This window comes from Arvicanthis niloticus, chromosome 2 (genome assembly GCF_011762505.2).
Source record: "Arvicanthis niloticus isolate mArvNil1 chromosome 2, mArvNil1.pat.X, whole genome shotgun sequence".
Taxonomy (NCBI): Eukaryota; Metazoa; Chordata; class Mammalia; order Rodentia; family Muridae; genus Arvicanthis; species Arvicanthis niloticus.
This window is the reverse complement of record NC_047659.1, coordinates 56,291,737-56,319,114: the sequence shown is the minus strand read 5'-3', so window position 1 is coordinate 56,319,114 and position 27,378 is coordinate 56,291,737.

Sequence of the window (27,378 nt, the reverse complement as noted above, 5' to 3'; positions counted from 1 at the left end):
GAACTGAGAACTAGAAATGAAGTATCCCCTTTCACCTAGAGCACTGACAAAGATATTACCTTGTTTTTAATCTAAATTCTGTAATTGCATTCTAGAAGAAAGTCAGATTTAATCCTGGTGACAAATGTCATACCTCCACTGTTAGTTTTTTTTAATGTGCTATATTGTTGGAGAAAATATGTACTAAAAGACACTTTAAAACATAAATTTTTATTCCAGTTGACTAAAGTATAATGGAGGCAAGTTCCTTAGAGCAGCTTTGGAAGTAGCTGAATCATCAGTCATTACCTGTCTATCTTTGTGCTGCATATTTATGACTTTCCTTAATCCTTAAAGATGAAAATCCCCGATGCATTATTCTGATCTGCATTTACTTTCACAAGAAACCTTTGTTGCTTGCTGTCACCAGAGATTTAAGAATCTCTGCATTCTACTCTCAACATATTTATTATCTATATCTTCTAACGTGTCTTTATAGACATTTTTCTCAAATTGGTGAATTTTTAATCGACTAAAAATTCTCCAAATGTACCATTTGAAGGTTTCATTTACTTTTATGCCACTTTTTTAGTCAAAGGAAATTTATCTACAATGAAAGGCACAGTTATCATATATAGAAACCTGATAAAATTTAAATTATATGTATACCTGTCATAGCTTACTTTCTGTTTCTGTGATAAAACGCTGACCAAAACCAACTCAAGGCAGAAAAGAGCTTGTTGATTTGGCTTCTGCATCCATACCACAGTTCACCATTGTGCCCTGTCAGAGCAAGTACTCAAGCAGAAAACCAAGTCCAGAACTGAAACCGAGACCATAGAGGAAGGCTACATCCTGGCTTGCTCTCTCTGACTTGTTCAGCTGTCTTCTTTATATAACCCAGGACCACCTGCCCAGGGATGGCATTGTCCACAGGGACCTAATCCTTCCTAAATTGATTATCACTTTAAAATGCCCCCACAGAGATATCCACAGGCCAATGCTATGGACCCTTTCCTCATTTGAAGATCTATCCTCTCTGAGGTGTTTCAAGCTGACAATGGAGTCTGTGACAACACCCAGGCAAGTTCCACCCAGTAGAAAGACATAGTGTTCCTATCACCCAATAACATGCTTTCATGTCCCATTCACTCACTCTCCACGGTCCAAAGGCAATTATTTTTCTGATTTCTATCATCATCATCATAATCATCATCATAATCATCATCATAATCATCATCTCATATTTTTCTTGAACTTTGTATAAGTAGAATTATTTTATTCATACTCATTAGTGCCTGGTGTTTCTACTTAGCAATTTTTAGAATAAATCTGTGCCATTTCAAGTATTGTTACCCTAAGAACTTTTGCCTGCAATAGCTAAAGGTTATAAATTTGGGCTTGGAGTAAGCAGAGGACTATTGTCTCAAGCTGTTCCACACAACAGAATTCAAGAGTGGAAACTCTTTATATTCTGAATGAAGAAAAAAAAAGTTAAGATTAGCCAGTAAATGCCAGGAAACACAAATTTCCCAACATCCTGAAGTGTAAAAGAGACAAAAAGTCATTGTCAAAATGATAGGCAACTGTCAGAATTTTGAGAAATGTGACCTCTGAGGTGAAGGTCTCTGAAACAGTGCAAAACTTTTCAGTTCCTTAATGCTGAGAGTATAGCCCCATCAACCTCTTTTGAGAACCCCCAAGTAGAAAAGCCCACTTGTCATGTGTGCAAAACAGTGAAAGGTTGAGCTTGGAAGACTGCAACCAACCTCAGACCTTCCCACTGTCTAATAAATGTTCATCCCCAGTCTATCAATACAGTAGACAGAAGCTTACTTTTTGGTAGAAAAACACCAATCACATTCTAAATGGACAGTTATTCTTAATGCCTAACACTCAATCAAAACATATCTACCATGTGATACAAAATCCTACGATGAGCAACTGTAAAAAAAGGTCAAAGAAGAAACTCAAAAGGTATTCATACATTTCAGTCACCAACAATTAATATTTAATATAGCTATAATGTGTTAAACTATGATGAGTGGTGTAGTTAATCTTTACATTCTTGTACTGCTTCAACATCCACTTGCAATGCAAGCCATAGCTCATACCAGAAGCTGGCCGCAAGCACTGTGAACAGACTTCAACGTCTTCACCTTCTGTTTAATAAGGTCAGTCCTGATATCTACCCCAAAGGACAGCTCAATCCAGTCTACATGACCAGAGTTCTGATCATTTCACCCCTTGTGGGCTGAGAGGACATGCCACAGTGACTGAGGGGGCATCTGAGGGAAAGAGTTTTGTTTCTGGCTTGCTCATCTTCCCTTCACTCATCCACCTCGCTCACATCTTGCAGTTGAGTTCCTCCCTTACTGCTACTGACACTTCTGTCGCCATTTCTCACTAGAGTCAGAACTCAGCTTCTTTGGCTACTCCAGGAACACCTCAGACTTTCATAATCAGACTAAGGCTGCCAAGGTATGACTGAAAAGTCAAGTCATAAACTGAAAAGCTCATCTGTGTTCTCAGCCTCTCCAGAACAGGACAGCCACTGTTGGGCTAACCAGACCATAGTACGTAAGCCAATTTAATACATCCCCCTTCAATGTGTATCCATTCTATTAGATCTGCTCCATTAGAAAACACTGACTAATATAGCCATGATCTAATGGAGTCTAGAAATACTAAATAGGAAGGTCCAAGAATAACTCACAAAATACAAATTGCAAGTTATCATTAGTAGTGTGATATAATCTGGTGCCATCACACACCACCCCTCCCAGAACATGAGTCATCATCATCCCTCTGCCACAGCGTTCATGATGTATTTTTCTACTTTCAGTATCTTATTTATTAGATCAACAACCATGGTCCTGAAGAGGTTGCATTTGGCTGAGCATTGAGTCATAGTGTATGCTGCATTACAGTGCCTGTGCCATTCTTCTCAGGTCATCTCAGCATTTTTGCAGCAGCAGACAACCTCATATCACCACCACAAGGATGATTAGAGTTCAGTAAGGAATTTTTACAGCAAAAGATCGTAGTCACAAAATGTTCATCATATGTGCTATAACTGTTCCATGAATATTATTATTTTAGTTGTTCTAATTTTCACATTAAATTTTATCATATGTATATATATATATATATATATGTGTGTGTGTGTGTGTGTGTGTGTGTGTGTGTGTGTGTGTGTGTGTGTGTGTATGAATCAATATTTAATATATAAGGTTCAGTATTTGCCACAGTTTTGGACCCACTTGGTATCTTGAACTATGCCCCAGTTAATAAAGGAGAAGTACTACAAAGGGATTAGCCCATAGACTTTTCATACTACACTTCTCTAACAGGTTTCCACACTTGCACTTATATTAAGGGCATGCTGCATAACCCCGTAAGACTTCAAGTAATAAAATCTTTACTTTAAATCATTTAAGGGGTACTTTTCTTATTAAATATCTTGAATGACAACAGGGAGAATATTGGAAAGGAACCACAAGTTACCAGAGAACTTGAATCTTCAAAAGAGAAACAATTGGAGAGTTCAGTACTACAAACAAAACAAATGACAACAACAAAACTATATGGCACAGTAATTTAATGAATATTTTAAAAGAGCCAGTTAGCATGGCAATAGAAAGCAATAATATCCAAGTGTGAAGCAGGCCTATACAAAGCATTCAGGAAATAGACTGCTATTATAATTTCAAAGGAATACCTAAGGATGGGCTCTTTATAAAGAAAAGAGGTTTATTTTTTAGCTCATTTATTTTTGTAGGTCTATTTAGTAGCTGGAATTCCAAGGTTGATTATTTGATTGCTACTGGTAAGGACACTTTGGCTGCATCACAAGATGCTGGTACTTCTTTAAAACACCAGAGCATGCTAAAAAGATCACATGGCTAGAGAAAAAGCAATAGGCCATAACATGACCAGGATCATTCTCTTGTAGCAACTCACTGGCAGAAACTAGTCCAGTTCTGAGAGAACTACATTAGTCCCTTCTGAAGATGAGTTTCCACTGACCTGATATCTTTCTCCTATACTTATTAATGGTCTGCCAGGTCTCAGTACCTCCACACTAGTGACCAGGTTTATAATATATAATTCTTTGTGACAAAGGAAACTAACAGCATATAGAAAGATAAAGAAAATGTAACATATAAGGTATACATCAGTTTTAGCCACAATGTATAAACACTTATGGGTGATTTATAATTCCATATGTAGAAGAAATGAAATAAGAAAGAACCAATGTTTGAGGGTTATTATCTATATATGTTCTAGAGATGATAGATGATACAAATGCACAATTTCAGGAAGTTTGGCATTCCCATGACGACAGGCATACATAAAGAAAACCAGACTCAGATAAATTATCACAAAGGTTCTGAAAATCAAGCCTGAAGTATCAAAAGGAATCAATAAGGGACAAAAAAGAACGAACAATTAACATGACATATATCTTCTCTAGAGAAACTGTGAATGCCAGAACACAATAACACCTTTAAGAGCTGGGAGATTGAAACTAGAGACAACTAACAAAGAGACAGAATAGAAAGCATAATAAACTCATCTTTAGACAAAGACAAAGAATTCATTATTATAGAACATGTATTAAAATATACTGAAAGGATTTCTTCAGGTTGACAGAAAACCCCAGAAGAAAACAAAGTTTTGAATGAATAGGCGACCCTAATGATGAATCCAGAGGTAGACATGAATGGACATTGTATATGTGAAACAAAAATAAGGGTCAAAAGGTCAACATAATTTAGAATTTAAACATGATAATTATTTTAAAAGGTATAAAAGGAGTTAGTGAGGCAGTTTTCAAATTAAGTTTTAACATATTTACATGGATCTTAGGCATGCTAGTCAGTGAATAGCAATATGTGAGCATACGCTATAAGTACCAACACAATTAAAACATGGAGATTTTCAGCAAACTCTCCTAAGAGTCAGACTTCTTTCACATACAGTAGGTTAGTTTACCTGTTCTAAAATTTCACATAATAGGTGCAGGTTTTATGTCTAACTTTATTCATAATTATAGCCATGAATTCAACTATTATTGTTGAAAGAAGTAACTCATTCCTTTATAATAATAGGAAGCATTCCATTGTATAAATATTCCATAATTTATTCATTCTATTGATGAACATATGGTTACTTCCAGTTAGGAACTATCACAAATAAAACTCCTAGAAACATTTTTTGAGTTCTGATAAACCTATGTTATACTATTTCTATGTATAAATCACAATGAAATTGTTGGATCACAAGCACATATGAATATAATTTTGGTTTGGATATATAGAATATAGTATTAAGTTTCTAAAGTACCTGAAACAACTTGTTCGATATTACCAATGTAGCTTCATTTTTTTTAAGCAAACCATGATGCTACAATTCCATAATTTCATGCTTTTTTGAGTGTGTGGAGACAACTTTATCATAGTTCCAACTGTATTCTCTTCAATACCAATGCCTCACATCTTTCTTCTGTTTAATATTACCATAAATAGTTTGTTTTCTTTATGTACTTGTTTAAAATGTGTCTGGTCTTTAGGAAGAATATTTGTCATTCCTTCATTGCTGTATAAATTGTATATATTCTGCCTAAAAGTCTTCATTGGAAGATATATACACAGTTATTTTTAACTATGTATATATAGGCTTTACTTCACCAAAATAATAATCTAAAAATTTGGCCACCATAACAAATAAACCTAAATTTTTTGTTCCTAGGATAAAAGAGGATCTAAGTTACAGAAACAGAAACATAAAAGAACAAAATGTGCTTCGTTGCTTCTTTTATTATTATTATTAAGTAAATGTATATTTAGATATATACTCAGAATATAATATGGATGCCAAATGCTGATGGACATCAGGTGAGCAATATAAATAAAAAGAATGGACAAAATAGAAATTGGATGACTTCAGAGATGAGAACTTATATGTAACAATCCAGCTGAGTGATGAGGATTATCAATAAAACAAAACACACATGATTTTTCTCAGTACACAGAGTTAAGCCAGTTGTCACCAAAGTATGCTCTTCTTAAACAGATGATTGTAATTAATTTAAAAGCTTAAAGTATCTTTAGATTATACCAAAAAAAAAAAAAAAAACCCAACAAAGAGTAACCTCAGCTATCTGTGAGTCGTATCTCTTCTGTGCACCTCAAGTTTATAGCACTTGATTTAATTATATGTTTAGGAACCCAGAACAATAAATAAAATAGTACAACTACAGCAATAAATATCCACTGAACCATGAAGACCTTCTGGTGAATGCCAAAGGAAATTAATATTGCAATCCAACTGACCTGAAAAAGAGATTGTCCTAGACTGTACAAGGGGGTCCAGTGTAACCCGAATGCTAATGTACAAGACAGAAAGGGGCCACACATTAGAGAATGTCTTTATTAAGTAGAAAACGGAGAAAAATAAGCCTCCTGAGACAATACATCTAAGCTAGCACCTTCTTTGCCTCAGTGACTTCTGGGTTGCTTCTGGATTCCAGAATCATCAGATAGAAGATTTGCATTCTTATCCATCACAACCTTGTGATTGTTGCTCACAGCAACACCATAATAGGCCTTCCCAAAGACAGGAAGCCAATTCAAAGTACACTGGAAATTATCCTTATTCAAGATCATTTACAAATGACATAATAAGTTTTGTTAGTGATAAGATTTTTCATCTGACTTATTGAAAGATTGCAAGTGTCACACTTTAAATATGACACCGACAGCCAAACAGTGGCTGGAGCTTGGGCACTCCTACAGAAGAATAGCAGGGAGGATTGCAGCCCCGAAGGGGATAACAACTACACAGGAAGACCAACAGAGTCAACAAACCTGGACCCTTGGGTCTCTCAGAGAATGAACCACCAACCAAAGAACATACACAGGCTGGACCTAGGCCTCCCCGCACATATGTAGCAGATATGCTGCTTGGTCTTCATGTGAGTTCCAAACAATTGGAAAAGGTGGATATCCCAAAAGCTATTACCTATGCATGGGTTATGTTCTTCTTCCTGGGCTGCCTTGTCTGGCCCCAGTGGAAGAGAAAGCACCTAGCTTCAAAAAGATCTGGTGTACCAGGGTAGGGGGATACCCAGGGGATCATCCACCTGCTTAAAGGAGAAGGGGAGGGGAAGATTGGGGAAAAGATTGTGGGAGGGGTTGACCAGGAATGGGGAGGTGAGAATATAAAGTGAATATGTAAAACGAAACGTTTTGAATTTGCTAATGGGTATGTAATGTAACAAAACTCTTTATTATGCTGAAATTTTACTATGGAACTGATGAGATTTATACTGGATGACAAAACATATTTTCAACTTATTTTCACAAAATTGTTTGATCTCAGTAACAAAGAATTCAATACAGAGTGTCAATAGAATCAATTAGAGTCATATGTTTTTTATCTGAATATTAAAATGATGGCAAAAATAATACTACTCCACTGCTCTGGGCCCTACTACTCTCTAATGACCTTTTGTTGCTGTTGTTCTCAGTTAGTCCCAAACTAACAGAAGTTATGAATCAAATAGATATCTACAGAAAATTTTAATCTTAAAACAAAAGAATATACCTTCTTCTCAGCAACTTGTGGTACCTCTCCAAAACTGAACATTTCTTTAGATGCTTCTTGGTCATTCGAGATTCCTCTGGTAAGAATTTTCTGTTTAGCTCTGTATCCCAATTTTTTTTTTTTTTTGAATTATTTGAGTTGCTGGTGTCTCACTTCTTGAATTCTTTATATAATTTTTGATATTAACACTCTGTCAGATGTAGGGTTGGTCAAGATCCATTCCCAATCTGTAGGCTGCCTTTTTGACAGTGTCCTTTGCCTTACAGAAGCTCTGCAGTTTCCTGAGGTACCATTTATCCATTGTTGATCTTAGAGCCTGAGCCATTAGTGTTCTGTTAAGGAAGTTGTCTCCTGTACCAATGAGTCCAAGGTTATTCCCCACTTTCTCTTCTGTTACAACAGAAAGTGTATCTGGTTTTATATTGAGGTCTTTGATCTACTTGGACTTGAGTTTTGTGCAAGGTGATACATAGAGATTTATTTGCATTCTTTTGCATGCAGACATCGAGTTAGACCAGCACCTTTTGTTGAAGATCTTTTCTTTATTCCATTGTATTATTTTGGCTTCATGGTCAAAAATCAAGTGTTCATAGGTGTATGGGTTTATTTCAGGGTCTTCAGTATGATTCCATTGATCAACCTGTCCCTATTTGAATACCATGCAGTTTTTTATTACTATTCCTCTGTACTACCGCTTGAGGTCAGGAATGGTTATACTACTTAGAAGTTCTTTTATTGTTCAGGATCATTTTAGCTATCCTGGGTTTTTGTTTGTTTGTTTGTTTGGTTGGTTGGTTGGTTTTCTTTGTTTTTCCATATGAAGTTGATTACTGTTCTTTCAAACAATGATTGTGTTGGAATTTTGATGGAAATTGCATTGAATCTGTAGATTGCATTCGGTAAAATAGCCATTTTCACGATGTTAATCCTGCTGATCCATGAGAATGAGAGCTCTCCCTATTCCCCTGTCATTTTTAATTTCTAATTTTAAGTGGTCTACTTTTTAACACCACTGCATCCACTAAGTGATATCTGATGTGCATGCACACAGTAGATGATGCACAGGATTGCAGCATCTACTGAAGCATGGGTAGCCTCTCAAGATCCCAATCAATGCTGAGAAGCATTGGTTTTCCTTCCAGAGACACACATCAGTTGCCACCAGCTTTTCAGCTTGGGGTGGGATTTTATGAGCCCTCTTCCATCCATGCTGAGATTTTGTCTTGCTTGATCTCCTCCAGGTGTTATGCATGCTGTCACAGCTGCTGTGAGTTCATGTGAGCAGTGGCGCTCTCCTTTCTGGAAAACACTGCAGAAATTTTACAGCAATCAGCCACTTCCATTGGCTCTTATGATCTACCCATCCCCTCTTTCATAATGATACTTGAGCTTTGAGGGGGAGAAAAATGAGACATACGTGTCCCATTTAGAACTAAACATCCCACTGTCTATTATTCTCTGTGTGCTATTCTCTGTGTTAATCACCATCTATTGCAAAAAGAAGCATGACTGGTGAGAGTTGAGAGAGACTGGGATCTGGAACCTAAGAGGAGGTGACAGTTTATTGTTTAATAAAAAATATAATCATGTTAGGTTTTATAAAACACAATTATTTTTCTTGGAAACGTAGAACAGTGGTAGTTGGGTTGTCACATGTAAAAAGCCTTAAGTGGAGAATATTTCTTGGTTCAAGCAATGGCTGTCTTTAAAGTGTTAAGCAAATTACCTAATCACATTGCCTTCTATTTTTAAAAACTGGAAAGGGTTTCTGTCATTAGAAATAATTCCATCCAGACAGATGAGTAAATTAATATTTAATTCTTTGACCATTAGAAACCTATAATGTCTGCTGTAAAATTAATTTAAGTATTTAATACATTTATAATCAGATACCTTTGTTTAGCTAAATATAACTATAATTAGACAAATGATTGTGTTTATCCAAATGAAATCTGAAGGCTTATTTCTTGTCATTTAAACGATGAGTGCTATAACAAATAAAGATACTTTAATAGCCTCTAATTTCTATGAATTATGTAGTCATCTGAATTAGATATTTCAATATCAGATTCAAAAGTAAAGTGTTGGATATAAGATTTAGATAAACGCCTGATAAGGCATTGTATAAAGAGATATGAAATGTTTATAAGCACTGTTTTTAACATTAAAATTATGTGAGTTCACAAATCATATCAACCTCATGAAAAATAAGGTTTGCATCTCACTTCAGGGAGGAAAGACTATAAAATCTCAGGTTACCATGTTCCTTTAGGATGGACAAGTGTTGGTAAGTGGTCTCGGTTTTATCTCTTCTAACTTGTTGCGAGTTTTTACATCTAAAATTAACACCAAATTTGTAGTCTTCCTTCTGACTTAGAATGATTTTATCACTCGTCATCACACCAGTGAGGGGTGATTTATACATTAAACCTTAATGCAAGTCATTTGGGTTTCTTTGCCCTAAGATTCAGGACCTAGAAGTTATAAAAACAGACACCAAAAAAGCTGAGCCATCAGCAAGACATATTTGACTTATGGTGATTTGAAAATCAGAATACTCAGATTAAAATTTAAAATACTTTGGCATAAAAGCAACCTAGATATTCCTTGTTCCTGGGAGTAATAATAGGTTTGTTGCTAATAGATATCTCAGCTATGAAATTTTTCTACAGTAATGTTTTAACTGTCTGTTGTATCCAGTGTCTCTTGAATTTTTTCTTTATCTAAGTTGACTGACATTTTAAGCTACCATTGGCCTAACCCTTAAGGCTACAGTGACTTCTCCCTGCCTCTTTATGTACTCAGACCCTTCTGCCACATCTCTATCTGTCTGTGCTGTGTGACTGGACTATCAGAAGCTAAGTAACTTAGAACAGCAGTTTTTTAAGACAGAAAGTACAAGGTCCAGACACTGCCAGGTGTAGTGGAAGTCTACTCTCAGTTTTCAAGACACCCTGAATTCATGGCACCCTGAATGTTTGTTTCTCCAGAGGGGAGGAACACTTTATCTTGCAATAATAGTAGGTAATAGGCAGATGGAATTAGCTCTCCTACAAGACTGTCTACAATAGAAACTAACAGTAATCATGAAGATGGCCCCTCATGGTCCAATTACCTTTCAAATACCAGCCCATACTACTTTACTTTGGCAATAAAATTTCAACATATTTTGGTGGAGACAACACATTTAAACAATATAATACCCTGTATTCTCTCACCATGTGAGGGAGCCTCCTCATCCTCTATATGCTAAACAGTAAGGTTGACGGGCTTTGTGAGGGGCAATGAGAATGTGAATGAATAAAGAAAATGAAGCAAATTGCCTGCTTCATTCATAGCGTTCTCCCATTACTAGTTTCCTTCGTGCTGTTAACCCAAAATAATTGGAACAGATTTACACAACTGTGTTGTGCTTGTTGCAGGAAAGCCACTGTGACAACTCCTTCTGGAATCATCCTAGGAGTAGCACAACATCAAGTAGAAAGAGATATTTGTTTTTCTGTGCTCACTTAGCTGCAAAATTCCTGGAACAAGGAACAATCTTTGATAATTACAGATAAATGTTTTTACTTAAGTGATAATGTGATGTATTAGTTTTATTTCAAGTATAGAGATAAATTATAAATGAGCATTTGTTTTCTTTATTTCAGTTATAATCTAAATAATACAACATATTATACAAGGAGTTTTACATGAGGTAAAACACAAAAAGGATAAACTGAAGTCCCTGTTCCTCTCTGCTACGTTGCCTTTAAGCTAGAATTTGCTGTTGCTATTCTTATTACTACTAATGCTCAATAATGATTGTTGTTGTGAAACATTTATATGAAAAACAATTACAATAAAAGAGATCACGAATATTTTCATACTTGATTTATTCTAGGCAATGCCTATACACAGAAGACAGAAGTGCATTCTCTCTCTCTCTCTCTCTCTCTCTCTCTCTCTCTCTTCATGTGTGTGTGTGTGTGTGTGTGTGTGTGTGTGTGTGTGTGTGTGTGTGCATGTGTGCATGTGTGTTTGTGTTTCTCTGAAAGAGACAAAGAAACAGAGAAATACAGAGGGGCAGAAATAACAAAGATAGGGAAACAGACACACACAAGAAAGAGACAGAGACAGAGAGGGCAGTCATTAAGAGTAATATTGTGATCTCTATTGCAGAGATAAGAAGGTAACTTTAGGGAATATACATATAACTAATAAATACTGAAACTAATATTGTATGTAAAGCATGAGTCCTAAGTTCATAATTTATTTATTTTTCTTTGATACAGTATTTCAGTATGTTGCTTAAGCCAACCTCAAACTCAATAATATATTTCTGGTTGATCTTGAACTCACTATCATCCCACCTCAGCTCCCCAAGTACAAGGATTATAAATTGTCAGGTTTGATGCTGCAGATAATCACAATAAAATTATCTATGGCCCGAGACCAGTATTTCCATTTTGGACAAACCTCAGGAATGGCATATATAGCTTGATCAGGCTAGCCCTTCTTGTCCTGAGAATACTTTTATTCCTGCCCATTATGTTAAAGCTTATCTTTAACAACATCAACATGTTGGCAGCCAAAGTACATGGCTTAAACCTAAAAATGGACCCCCAGACAGAGTTATTAAATTAACAGGCTGGCAAGCCAAGGATGGGTAAGATTCTGCACAGAGCCTTACCAACTTAAGACAGAAGTGCATTGCCTTTGATAATGCATATTCCATGATGGGTAAAGAAAGCATTCTTGTCAGAACGACCTAAGACAGGCTCAGTCTTGTTAACGAAATAAAAAAGGGGGAGAGGTGGCGAGCCTTTGGGGCTGCTTGGCAAGAAGCTGACATGGGCCAAGGACAAGGAAAGGGGCTGCTTGGCAGGAATATGACATTGGCCAAGGACAAGGAAGTAGGCCTCAAGCATGAATTTGACATTAGACTAGAACAAATAAATAATTTCAGGTAGGAGTTTAAATCATAGGCTACAACAAAGAAGTTAATCTCAGGCAGGAATTTAAATATTAGGTCAGAACAAAGAAGTAATTTCAAACAGGATTCTAAATTTTAGACTAGAACAAGGAAGTAGGCTTCAGACATGAAAATGACCTTGGGCTAGGATAGGGAAGTAGGCTCAGATGCTTTGGTCATCTTGATAAGCCTTTAGAAACAGTGATCATGGGAGTGTTCACGTAACTGAGTTTAATACCTTGCTTTTCTTTGACTATTTGTGTTTATTGTATTGCTTGTTCCTCGACTATTTGGATCTATTGTATTGCTACACCCTCAACCTAGAACTGACCTTATTACATGCATGTAATCAAAATGGTATAAAAGCATAAAGGAAGAAGGGATATAGGATAAGGTTTTCTAGGGAGGGGAAATGGGAAAATGGGATGACATCTGTACTGAAATAAATAAAATATCCAATTAAAAAAAAAAAAACATATGCCAACACAATTTGTCATACCCATGCTTTTGACCAGCATAGGGATGTTATATTACTTCTTGTACTTAATCCTAGTGGTTATAACTTTAACTTAGTGGTTTCTATTTAAAGATATACCCTCAGTGTTCCCCAAACTGGTTGCCTAGTATTAAGCTCTTCACTCATTTATCTGTTCTTACCTGAAGAGCTGAGAGTGATTGGGGAAGAACGGATGCAAAAAGGTACATGCAAGAACTCTAGCTGAGACCCTGAAACACATCCATTTATATGTGCTTTACAAATACACTTCTCTTCATTTTCAAATCTTCACTCTATATTTTGCTCATGGAAGATACCCAATGGCTTTCACATAAAAATTTACCTCTAATTAAATGTTGAGCCTTCAATGAATTATGAATATTTTCTTTCTACAAGAAGAAGTCTCTTTTCAAGCTCACAAGTGAAAGATTGATATGTGTCAAAATTCTACTAATGTAAAAAAGACATGGTCTCGGTATGCAGCTCTGGTGAACTAGAACTCTCTATAGAGAAAAGGCTAGCCTGAAACTCACTATACAGACAAAGTTAGTCTAGAACTTACTATATAGACGAGGCTGGCCTGGAACTTGCATTGATGATCCTCCTGTTTCTACTCCCAAGTACCAAGACCACAAGCATGTGTCACCAGAGCTAAACTTGAAGAACATCTTAGAAAAGCAAAACAAGAAGCCAAAATGCTTCGAAGACCAAATTCATATTCTTGTCACTTTTGTTTTATTTCTACACAGATGAAGACTTGACGTTATGCACAGGAAATTCCATATCTTTGAGATAAAATGTACTCCCAGTGTTCACATAGACTAAAGCAACAGGAAACATCAAATGCAGTGAGAAGATCCATAGTGATGTTATCCATAGCAATAACATATCTAAATAAAAATATAATTTTCTTCACTTCATCTCCAGAACCAAGAATAGTTATAGTGACATAAAAGATAGCATCACTGATTCTTAAACCCACTAGGAGAAATGGAGACTAAAAAACAGAAGTTGGGAATAATAAACACTTGTACAGAATTGATCGCTAGCCTTTCCTAGATCTTGTGGGAAACTTTCTTCATTCCTTCACTTTTTATGGCCATTTAAATGGGAGCGGAGCAATTGATTGTGGCATTTATAGCTTGATTATCAGTACAGAAAACAGTAAAAATAACAACATTTAACTAGCAGCTCATCAGCCAGAGCATCTATCCTAAATCTAGTTTGCAGAAATAACTTAGGGAGCCAGGTTTCCATTTCTTTTTGATTTCTGCTTTCTCTTCAGATCTTGCAGTCACCAAGGAAATGACAGCATTGCTCCAGAGGCCTCCTGACACTAGGCAAGGCAAGAACAGAACATGAGATCCTGTATTTACTAGATACATATCAGGAAGTAATCAGGAAAAAATCTGGAATTTACATCTTTACATCTTTGAAAATGTTATAAACTGAATACAATAAGGATGATGATTTAAATATGCTTTTCTTCAGCTCTAAATAATACAGAAATCTCAAATTTTCTAATTTCCAATTTGTCTTTATACATTAAATTAAGTTGAATCTGACCTAGGTAGTCACTTTCTCCTATATTTTGGAAACTTTCAGAGAACACTTCTCAGATGTACTCCACTCTTCCCATTATACTTCCTGGAAAATCCTGAGCACTGGATCCACTGAGATTCTGTCCTTTCCTCTACATGTACTGTCATTGCTGGTACCTCAGCACTCTGTGTGTGGCTTTAGATGCCCTTACACATAATCTCAAATCACTCCAGTCACCTTAAATAAATAGACAGGACACAAATTCTCCAGTCTCCTTGCCTGCCTCTGTGTTTCTCTTTCCCTACCCTTCCCCATATATACCATCCTTCTCCCTCTCCCTACCTAATCCCTCTGTGTGTGTGTGTGTGTGTGTGTGTGTGTGTGTGTGTCATGAATATCATTCCTGCATCTACCCTATTGATATCCCAATTTTTTAAAATTCCTTACGAAACTCGGCTTTTACCAAAAAAGGGATGGGCTCAGAAATTGGAGTTCTGGAAGCAGATGTTCTGATAACATTCTCTGTTGTTCTTTTCTGTCAGTCTCTTGTCTTTGACTTGGGTACTTGGTTACAAACCTATTTCTAAAAGTTCCTCCCAACAAATGTAATCTATTCTTAACAAGAGACATGTGGGATTCGATGCAATAGCACCTTGTTACCACTGCAAATGTAAGAATCTCCTCTACAACTTCTCTACAACAATGCCTAAGGCCAGCTCAGAAATTGAGTAATAACTGACCAACCAGGACAATGTGACTGTTATGCCACTGCCCCACCCTGCCCTGCTTAAACCACATCATATTACTTAAAATGTATACACAGACACTAAGTCTTTTCTCAAACAACAACTTTTCTTTACACATTACCAAGCCTTTAATTAATTATAGGACCTCTAATATACTACTTAACAGTCTGCCTTACATTACATACATATAGGAGTCTATTATTACTGTAGCTCCTGGTGGCCACATGTGTCTGTTTTCCACTTCTGCATTCTCTGCAATATCTAATATAGTATTGTACAAGAATGTAGTAGAGGATGGCCTTATTTGGCATCAATGAGAAGGGGGGCCCTTCATCCTGTGAAGGCTTGATGCCCCAGCATAGGGGAATGTTAGGGTGGTGAGGTGGAAGTGGGTGGGTGAGTGGGGGAGCACCCTCATAGAAGCAGGAGGAAAGGGGTGAGATAGGGGATTTGAAGAGGGGAAACTGAGAAGGGAGATAACATTTGAAATGTAAATAAATAAAATACCCAGTAAAAAAAAAATTTAAAAAGCTAAGCATTCTACAACCTTTTATTCTCTACACCTGTACCAGTTGTGGGTCTCTGTGTTAATCACCAGCTACTGCAAAAGGGAGCCGTTCTGATGAGAGTTGAGAGATGGACTAATCTATGGGTATAATAATAAATCATGAGGAGTTGGTTTAACACTATGCCTATTTAATAGAGTACCAGTAGTAGGTTCTCCCAAAGGGCCCATGAGCTATCTATGTCTTCTTAAATTTTGAGAAAATAAGAAAATAGTTCTTAAAGTTGCTGAGTTCACAGTGGTAAGAGAGGCGAGAAAGAGAGGAGTCAAAGCAATCAGCTTTACCATTGAAGCTCTACATGCACTTTCAGGTTTGAAACGTCTCAGTTAAAGGATGTTCCATGTTGGGGACCCAATCAGTGCTCTTACACAGCAACATCTTCTCAACTGACACCAAGTTGAGCTTTATGAACCTCTCTTGACTAAGCATCCAGACTCCTTTCTTTGCAGGTTGCACCATACGCATTCTGCACTTAGGCTGGCTTACCCTTAATTCAGATAGGTAAAGAAGTTTTAAGGATGTCCTCCTTGACTCTGGGCATCTACCTCCCCATTTAACGGCTCTATCTCATTCCTTCTTGCCTCGACTTAACAGAGTCAGGGGAGTATTTTTTTCCTCCTTTCCTCTTTTTTTAAACCTAGTTAGTTGGGGGGGGGGGGGTGTCTGGATGGCTTTTTTGTTTGTTTGTGACTTTGTTGTTGTGGCAGTCTTGTTTGTTTGCAGAGCTGTGAACCCAGGGCCTCATACATGCACAGAAAACAGTCCATTGAACTACACCTTTAGCTCTAGGGAATTTACTACGGAAATCATGTTAACTTCACATTTTTTATCTAGAATTTCTTTGAGTTCCCATTTTCTAGTGTTTGTTTATTCATTTTGGTGCTGTTTTCATCTTGATAGTAAATCCAGTCCAGAAATGTAAGAACTAAATCCCCACTAACCCCTTGTCCATGCCACCCTAACAATTAGTGCCCCATGAAAAATAAACACGCCTCAGCAGACAACCCATCAATTCTGAGACTAACTATGGCTTGTAAACCCCAGGCTTTCAGCTAGACTTGACCCCCACTGAACTTCTAATCATGTGCATGTTTTCTACCTGTAGGGGGTCACATTTCCCTCTTGACATTCAGAGCAGAAACATGTTTTTCTTAATAGATGTCTAATGAAACATGACTTTAGCCCAACCAAAACCCATCTTAGCACAAGCTGGTAGAATAGAAAAGACTCAAGACAAACCTCCATGTAGGGATTAGCCACAGCCAGGACATTTCTAAAAAGCAGTAACAATTACATTGGGAAAATATGATAGTAAAAGTAAAAAATTGATATGAATTTGCTTGTTTTAGCAAATGTTATATAAGGTAATTATGTCTCCCTTACTGTAATGTATCCTTTTTTTCCCCCTGTTTGAAACTAAGCTAGAGGGTTTTTATTTCCTTAAAATGTTAAATACATATTTAAACACAGACATTAACAGAGAGGGGAGGGAGACACGTAATAGAATAGTAGTACACAATCTGGAGTGAACAGAAGTTTCTCCATAGTCTTGTAATGTATTCTTTGGAATATATGTCATTTAGCCCAGCGTGATCTTCAATGTGTTCTGAAGTCAAGAATAACTTTGAACTTCTGACTCTCCTGCCTCAATCTCTCACATACTTGGATTATAGGCATGTGCTGGCACACTGAGTTTAGAATAGCTTCTTAAAATGATATTATGTCTGCAGAATGTTCCCTATCTGGTATTTTAAACAGAAGGTTTAGAATATTCTTCATCCTTTATTCCGTGTGAGCCTACAGAATCACATAAGGTCACTCAGTTTGTTAGTTCTAACAAATATGGAAAAACTAGTAAATAAAGAGATTATACCTTAGTTCAGTTACCTAATAGAAACAAGACTTTCCATACAAACTTCTCATCCATCTCAGAACCTGTGATCTGGGCCCAAGCAGTGCCATCTACAGAGTCCCTGTTATGAACACTGTATTTATCATAGAAAGACATCAACAACACAAGACAAAATGTATTCTCAATTCCTCATTATTATTAATCAATAAAGTTTACAGCACCAATTTGGCCAAAATTTGGACATGTTCTTATTAATGACATCCGCAGATGTCCTCAAACACCTGTAACACTCATTCTTTCTCTTTCAGAAGTCACTAACTTCATCAGTATTTGAACATTGTCACTAAAATTTTCAAAGTTATCAGTTTTCCTATTGTAGACATAATGACGGCCTACTACAATTTCTGGAGTACCAGATGAAGACCAAAAACTCCAAGGTCAGAAACAAAGAAAATAACTAAAACTCACAACATTAGCAGTGATTGGAGCATCAGAACCTTCTGGTGCCATTTTCTTAAAACTAACTTCTATAGACTGTTAAAAAAGAAAGTGATGGTTGCACACAGTGTGTGCACCACAAAAAATTTCAAACTCAAAGAATACAAAAGTATCTTAGTAGATACCAAGCTTGCCTGTTGCCATGCTCCAGAAGACTTTTTATTTATTGTAAACTGCAGCTGAACTTGGCTCCAATGGGAAACACTATCTTTCTTTTCCAGGACTATGAACAAACATCACCTAGTGTCCAGATACACAAACTACCTATTCATTCTAAAAATAAACTTTATTTTATTTTTTTCTGTCTTTGTCTTTAATCGGATACTTTATTTACATTTCAATGTTATCCCCTTTCCTGGTTTCCCCTCTGCAAACTCCCTATCCCATCCCCTCTCACCCTGCTTCTATGAGAGTGCTCCCCCACCCACCCACACACCTCCCATTCCTCTACACTGGACCATTGAACCTTCACAGGACCAAAGGCCTCTGACCCATTGATAACAGATAAGGTCCCTTCAGTTCCTTCTGTCCTTCCCCTATCTCCTCCATTGGGGTCCCTGTGCTCAGCCTGATGGTTGGCTGAGAGCATCTGCATCTGTATTGGTCAGGATCTAGCAGAGCCTCTCAAGAGACAGCTGTTTTAGGCTCCTGTCAGCAAGCACTTCTTGGCATCAGCGATAGTGTCTAGGTTTGGTGACTGGGGTGGATCCCCAGGTGGGGCAGTCGCTGGATGACCTTTCCTTCAGTCTCTGCTCCACTCTTTGTCCCTATATTTCTTTTAAATAGGAGCAATTCTGGGTTAAAATTTTTGAGATGGGTGGGTGGCCTCATCCCTCAACTGGGGGTTGTGGAGGGTATGACTACTCTCTGGATATGGTCTCTACAGGTTCTCCCTCCCCGTTGTGGAGCATTTCAGCTAATGCTACCCTCAGTTCCTTATCCTCCATTGCTAAACACTTCTGTTTAATTTTCTGACCCTCTGTATATCTCCTCCATCTTCTCCCATATTTGATTCTTCTTCTCTTTTTCCCCTCTACCTCTTCTCTTCCTCCCAAGTTCCTCCCACCCTCTACTTCCTTTGATTATTTTGTTCCCCCTTCTAAGTAGGACTGAAGCATCCACACTTTGGTCTTCCTTCTTCTTGAGCTTCATATGGTCTGTGAGTTGTATCTTGGGTATTCCACATTCTTTGCCTAATATCCACTTACCAGTGAGTACATACCCAGTGTGTTCTTTTGTGACTGAGTTACCTTACTCAGGATGATATTTTCTAGAGCCATCTATTTGCCTGCCAATTGCATGAAGTCATTGTTTTCAATAACTGAGTAGTATTTCACTGTGTAAATGTACCACATTTTCTGTATCCATGGCTCTGTTGAGGAACATCTGTGTTGTTTCCAGCTTCTGGCTATTATAAATAAGGCTGCTATGAACATAGTGGAGTATGTGTCCTTATTACATGTTGGAGCATCTTCTGGGTATATGCCCAGGAGTGGTGTAGCTGGGTCCTCAGGTCCTATGTCCAATTATCTGAGGAACTGCCAGACTGATTTCCAGAGTGGTTGTACCAGCTTGCAATCCCACCAGCAATGAAGGAGTGTTCCTCTTTCTCCACATCCTCGCCAATACCTGCTGTTACCTGAGTTTTTGCTCTTAGCCATTCTGACTAGTTTGAGGTAGAATCTCAGGGTCCTTTTGATTTGCACTTCCCTGATGACTAGGAGTGTTGAATATTTCTTTAGGTGCTTCTCTGCCATTCAAGTTTCTTTAGTTGAGAATTCCCTGTTTAGCACTGTACCCCATTTTTAATAGGGTTATTTGGTTCTCTGGAATCTAACTTCTTTAGTTCTTTGTATATGCAGCAAAATTCTGTGTCCTTTTTACATATCCAGCTTGTTAATCTAAGTCTTCTTATTGGGGAATTGAGTCCATTGATGTTAAGAGATATTAAGTAATAGTGATTGTTGCTTCCTGTTATTTTTGATGTTATTTTTATGTTTGTGGCTATTTTCTTTTGGGTTTGTTGAAAGAAGATTACTTCTTGCTTTTTCTAGGCTGTAGTTTCCCTCCTTGTGTTGGAGGTTTCTATCTATTATCCTTTGTAGGACTGGATTTTTGGAAAGATATTATGTAAATTTAGTTTTATCATGGAATATCTTGGTTTCTTCATCTATAGTAATTGAGAGTTTTGCTGGTTATAGTAGGCTGGGGTGGTATTTGTGTTCTCTTAGGGTCTGTATGACATCTGCCCAGAATCTTCTAGCTTTCATAGTCTGGTGAGAAGTCTGATGTAATTCTGATAGGTCTGTCTTTATATGTTATTTGACTTTTTTTCCCTTACTGCTTTTAATAATCTTGCTTTGCTTTGTGCATTTGGTGTTTGGAATGTGATGGGAGGAATTTCTTTTCTAATCTAGTCTATTTGGAGTTCTGTTGGCTTCTTGTAGGTTCATTGGGCAACTCTTTCTTTAGGTTAGGGAAGTTTTCTTCTATCATTTTCTTGAAGATATTTACTGGCCCTTTTAAGTTGGGAATCTTCACTCTCTTCTATACCTATTATTCTTAGGTTTGGTCTTCTCATTGTGTCCTGGATTTCCTGGATGTTTGGGGTGAGGAGCTTTTTGCATTTTGCATTTTGCATTTTCTTTGACTGTCAATGTTTTCTATGGTATCTTCTGCACAGGAGATTCTCTCTTCTATCTCTTGTATACTATTGGTGATGCTTGCATTTATGACTCCTGATTTCTTTCCTAGGTTTTCTATCTCCAGGGTAGTCTCCTTTTGGGATTTCGTTATTTTTTCTACTTCCATTTTTAGATCCTGGATGGTTTTGTTTAATTTTTTCACCTGTTTGGTTGTGTTTTCCTGTAATTCTTTAAGGGATTTTTGTGTTTCCTCTTTAAGGCCTTCTACCTGTTTACCTGTGTTTTCCTGTATTTCTTTAATGGAAAAATACATTTTTTAAATGTCCATCTTAAAGTCCTCTATCATCATCATGAGATGTCATTTTAAATCAGAGTCTTGCATTCCTGGTGTGTTGGGGTATCCAGGGCTCGCTGTGGTGGGAGATCTGGGTTCTGAAGATGCCAAGCAGCCTTGGTTTCTGTTGCTTATATCCTTGCCTTTGCCTCTCATCATCTTGTTATATTTGATGTTTGCTGGTCTTCCTGTCTCGGACTGTGGCTTGTCTCTCTTGCAAGCCTGTGTGTCAGCACTCGTTGAAGACCAGTTCTCTCCGGGAAGAATTTTGGTGTGGAGAACTGTGGCACAGGGTCCGCTCCGTGGTGCAGAAGGAAACCAGAAGGATCTTTTTCCCTGCTGTTCCTTGGTTCCTTTGTCTTGATGGCTCTGGGCAGGTCCCTCTTGGGCCAGGAATTTAAGAAGTGATGGTCTAACCTGTGTTCTCGGTGTGTCAGTACTCTTGAGAGACCAGCTCTTTCCCGGCAGGATTTGGGTACAGGGAGCTGTGGCACAGGGTCACCTCCAGGAGCAGATGGAAACTGGAAACCTAAAAATAAACTTTGAATAAAATCTTTACAAATAAAAGTCAGTTCCTCTCCAAATCACTTACCTATCATTTTGACCAATAAGAAATGCCATCCCAGTTCTTTAAAGCATTTCTATGTTTATTTTGTGAAATACTGCTTCCTTTTTAGAGAGTTAAATATTTACTGTTTCAGTGGTAATATTTTTAGTGGTAGTCTGGCCATAATGTCAATTAAGGAATGGCAGCCTGTGAGTTACAAAGAACTTGAGGAGTTGACTCTTATTCGTCTTAATATAGTTGTGTAATAGGTTCATATATTTATAAAATAAACGGTCCTCTACATATCTTGAGTTTTATAAGACAAAATGTAAATAAATTTGTCACTTGGTATAAAAATCTAAACTGGGAGACGGTGGTACACATCTTTAATTCCAGCACTCAGGATGTAGAATCAGTCATGGTGGCATATATATTTATTCTCATCACTCAAGAGGTAGAGATGGGAGGATATCTGTCAGTTCAAGGCTAGCCTGGTCTACACAGTAAGAGCTTGTTTAAAAACAAAACAACTATCTATTTAGGTATATTAAGGTCTTGTGTCTTGTGGATCAACAAGGTAGTTATGGTTAACAATAGATTATTGAATATCTTTTAATAAACTATAATATTTTAGTATTCTCTGTGCAAAAATGATAAATGTTTGAGGTAATGGGTATACTATTGACGATGCTTGAACATTATATTCTAAATGATGCTAGAGATGACAGATATGCTAATTGCAATGACTTGATCATTACACATTTTACTCATTCTCTACATCTCACTGTGCTCATATGTATGTGCAATCTCTATGTATCAACTAAAAAGTTAACTTTTCAAAGCCTAAAATGTAGATGTGATTTTTCAGCACGTAAAAATATGCATTTCAAAGGCAGATGATATCTATTCCAAGTCCCTTCACAAACTCCATGACTCATGATATTCACTCCACTTCTCCTTGAAAAGACTATTTCTTGTGTTTAACAAAATAGGTGAGAAGGGCTTCCATAGAAAACAATGTTGATAAGGTAATTTGTGGCTAACTTTGTTTTTAATTCTAGCCCTCTCTTTAGTCTAACCTCCATTCTACACATGACATCATTTATGAAAATATATTTAGGCATTATACAAATATTTATTTCAGGGACTAAAGAGCTGGCTCAGTGGTTAAGGGAACTCACTGACTGCTCTTCCAGAAGTCCCAAGTTCAATTTCCAGGAACCACAAAGTGGCTCATAACTATCTATACTAGGATCTGATGCCCTTTTCTGGCATGTAGGCATACATGCATGCAGAATATGTATCCATAATGAATAAACAAATCCTTTTAAAAATATTTATTTCATATTTTAAACAAAGAGAATATCTAAATTCTGAAGAAAACTGTTATGTAGCCACACATTATTGTGATTAGAACAGGAGTTTTTTTTAAGTCTGTGATTATTTTCTAAGAAATCCTTTTACACTAGTAAGTACTCCAACTCTGAGATTTTCTATTGAAAAGGTTGTGTGTATCAATGTAGGCTATTTGGTAATGCTTAATATCAATCAGAAGTGTAACCTAATATCCAACCTAGATATATCAACTATCTTTGACTGGTGGAGACATCTGCCTCCATGTCTGGCCCCCCTCTCTCTTTCTCTCTCATCACCTAGCTCCTTCTCTCCTTCTCCTCCTACTCTCCTTATTCCTCCTCTCTGTACTCCTCACACCTTAGCTCCTCCTACATATCACCCTTCCTGTTAAAATAAAACTTCTCTCTCAAAATACAGTTAGAGCATAACTATACCTCTATGTCAGAAGGTGCAAGATAGACTTAATATCCATCATTTTGTTGACTAAGCAGAACCTCTGTCATCTCTCCTAAATAAAAGACTTAGTTCTGAACCTGGCTTTTTTTCCCCTTGGCTTTAGAATGAATGTCAGCTGAAAACCATCCTCTCAAATCTTTTCTCTCAGAGTAAATAGCCAGCATTGGCTATGAGACTATAAGTTTTCAATCCAGTCAGAAATCCAGAATGACTGAGTTAACTGAAATTATGGGAAGCACAAAGCATAGCTTCTAAAACTTAGCCAATTTATAGAGACCGCTGAACACCTGGACAGTCCCTATACTACAGAACATTGGAGCATCCGATCTTCAGCCTTCTGGCCCAGGATCATCTGACAGACCTAGTGATGCAGAATTATTAAGGGCTGATTACTCTGTATTGACAGATATAATCAGTCGACTATTCTGCAAGTGTGTCCTTTTCTGGACAGTGATTTGTCTGTAGATGGAAAGAGGCAATGCTTGCCTAGTGGCCGACTCACCACAATTGGAATAACTCCAAAGATGCTCAATTTCTTCTTAGAATCCAAGACAGGAAGCTGTCAGGAGCAGACAGGTCTCTAATCAAAATGAACATTAATACAGAAATGTCTGTAACATAAATTCTGTGGATTTCTGATGTTTTGAATACCAATTATTTATGTAAGGCAATCTGGACTGTTGTCTGTTAACTCCTCTCAGCTATTTCTAAATAAAATATAGAAAACATCCTAACAATAAACTCAAAGCTATTAATTTGCTATAGGCCCTTAACTCACAGGCTAACCATCTCAAATCAGTTTAAAAAGTTAAAGAAGGACTAGGTCTAAGCCTTGTATTCTTAAATGTGTTATACTGGTGCAATGCCTATGATAGTAACAATATTCATCTCACTTTTATATTAATAAGAAGCTCATACCAATGAAAACTTTAAATTTGAAATCAAAGTAAATTTTGTACCATTTAAGAAATTATAACTTCATCTTAATAACAATTATATATATTTCTACCAATAGGTTATGGCTATGCAATAAATCCTAGCTAATCCTCCATGTTCCTGTTCCAACAAAACCACTACTTTTCCCTAGAAAGACAGACCAATATTAACCACCTTAGTCCCCAAGCCCAGGGAATAGGGCCGCCGACTCTTCATTAACTTCTTCAAGCTGATTATGGGTGTTAAGATATTAGAAGAGGGGTTTGGAGAAGAGTAAATTGATAAGCCTTTGACGCTGTGTATTCACTGCATCCAGCTGGAATTCCAGGACATCAGAGGTTTGAGCAGGTCTGCTCAGCTTGCCTGATGAGTAGATACACCAAGGCTATGTATTCTGCAATATACAATTCTCAAAACAAATTTTAGTATCAAGATAATTGTTTGTTTGAATTCTGGAATCTAGTCTTCTGGCGGCCTGCCTCTGTCATATCTAATCCATATAATTCTGGGAGTTTCTATGAGGGTGTGCTCCCACCATCCTCCCATTTTTGCCTTCCTGCTCTCAAATTTCCCAACATCAGGAAATCCAAACTTTCTGGCACCTAGGCCCTCCACTTCCACTGATGCCTAACCCCTTACCCATTTCCTCCCTCCAATTACTATGAGGGTGTGCTCCCACCATCCTCTCATTCCCGCCTCCCTTCTCTTGTAATTCCCCAACACTAGGAAATCCAAACTTTCAGGTACCAAGGCTGTCCACTTCCACTGATGCCTGGCAAGGCCACCCTCAACTACCTATACAGGTGGAGCCATGAGTCCCTCCCTTTGTGTTCTCGGGCTGGAGATTTTAGAATGGCTACTCCAACTTGTTTCTTAGGACCATTTACTTGAAAAATTGTTTTCCAGCCTTTTACTCTAAGGTAGAGTCTGTCTTTGTCACTGAGGTGGGTTTCCTGTATGCAGCAAAATGCTAGGTCCCGTTTATATATCCAGTCTATTAGCCTAAGTCTTTTAATTGGGGAACTGAGTCCACCGATGTTAAGAGATATTAAGGAACAGTGATTGTTGTCTCTTGTTATTTTTGTTATTAGAGGTGAAGTTATCTTTGTGTGGCTATCTTCTTTTGGATTTCTTGGAAGAGGGTTACTTTTTTGCTCTTTCTAGGGTATAATTTCCCTCCTTGTATTGGAGATTTCCTGCTATTATCCTTTGTAATGCTGGGTTTGTAGAAAGATATTGTGTAAATTTGGTTTTGTCATGGAATATCTTGATTTCTCCATCTATGGTAATTGAGAGTTTTGCTGGGTATAGTAGCCTGGGCTGGCATTTGTGTCCTCTTAGGGTCTGTATGACATCTGTCCAGCATCTTCTAACTTTTATAGTATCTGGTGAGAAGTCTGGTGTAATTCTGATAGGTCTGCCTTTATATGTTACTTGGCCTTTCTCCCTTACTGCATTTAATATTCTTTGTTTTGTGCACTTGGTGTTTTGATTATTATGTGACGGGAGGTATTTCTTTTCTGGTCTAGTCTATTTGGCCTTCTATAGGCTTCTTGTATATTTAAGAACATCTCTTTCTTTAGGTTAGGGAAGTTTTCCTCTATAATTTTGTTGAAGATATTTATTGGCCCTTTAAGTTGGGAATCTTCACTCTCATCTATACCTATTATTCTTAGGTTTGGTCTCCTCATTGTGTCCTGGATTTCCTGGATATTTTGTGTTAAAAACTTTTTGCATTTTGCATTTTCTTTGACAGTTGTGTTGATATTTTCTATGGTATCTTCTGCACCTGAGATTCTCTCTTCTATCTCTTGTATTCTGTTGGTGATGCTTGTGTCTATGACTCCTGATTTCTTTCCTAGATTTTCTATGTCCAGTGTAATCTCCCTTTATGATTTCTTGATTGTTTCTACTTCCATTTTTATGTTCTGGATGGTTTTGTTCAATTCCTTCACCTGTTTGTTTGTGTTCTCTTGTAATTATTTAAGGGATTTTTGTGTATCCTCTTTAAGGGCTTCTACCTGTTTACCTGTGTTCTCCTCAAATTATTTGAGAGTGTTATTTATGTCCTTCTTAAAGTCTTCTATCATCATCATTAGAAGTGATTTTAAATCTGAATCTTGTTTTCCTGGTGATATGGGGAATTCAGGACTTTCTATTGTGGGAGAACTAGGTTCTAATGATGCCAAGTACCCTGGGTTACTGATGCTTGTGTTTTTGCGCTTGCCTTTTGCCATCTGTATCTCCTTAGTGCTACCTGCCCTGTCCCTGACTGGAGCCTGTCTTTCCTATTATCTTGGTTGTATCAGAACTTTGTGGGGTAGGTGTAACTACTGGGGTAAGCGCTGGGGTCCAAAATCAGCTCAGTGCTCAAGAGCAGACAGGATGCTGCCCAGGTTAGAGCTCTGGGAGCCCTGTTTCCTCTGGGTTCTTAGAGATTGGGGGCAGAGCTGCCGCCCAAGATCTGCTCAGTGCTCTGGCCCAGACCAAAGGGAACCAGTGCTCTGGGCAGGGAGTGACTTCCTGGGTCCTTGTGGGTCCCAGTTACTCCCTGTTTGGGGCGGGCCTTGCTGTCTGCTTACCTAAGATACTGCCAGAGTTAGAGCACCTGGGATCCCTGCTTCCTCTGGGTTCTTAGAGATTCGGGGCAGAGCTGCCACCCAAGATCTGCTCAGTGCTCTGGCCCAGACTGGAAGCGACCATAACTTATTTTATGTCTGATTCCTCTTCTACACTTTGGTCCAACACTTGTAATAGTAATAAATGAAGATGTATCATTCATCTAAAAAAAAAAAACCCATAAAGTTGGTTGAAAATATAGAACACATTTTATAACTAAGAATTTTTTTATGAGACAGAT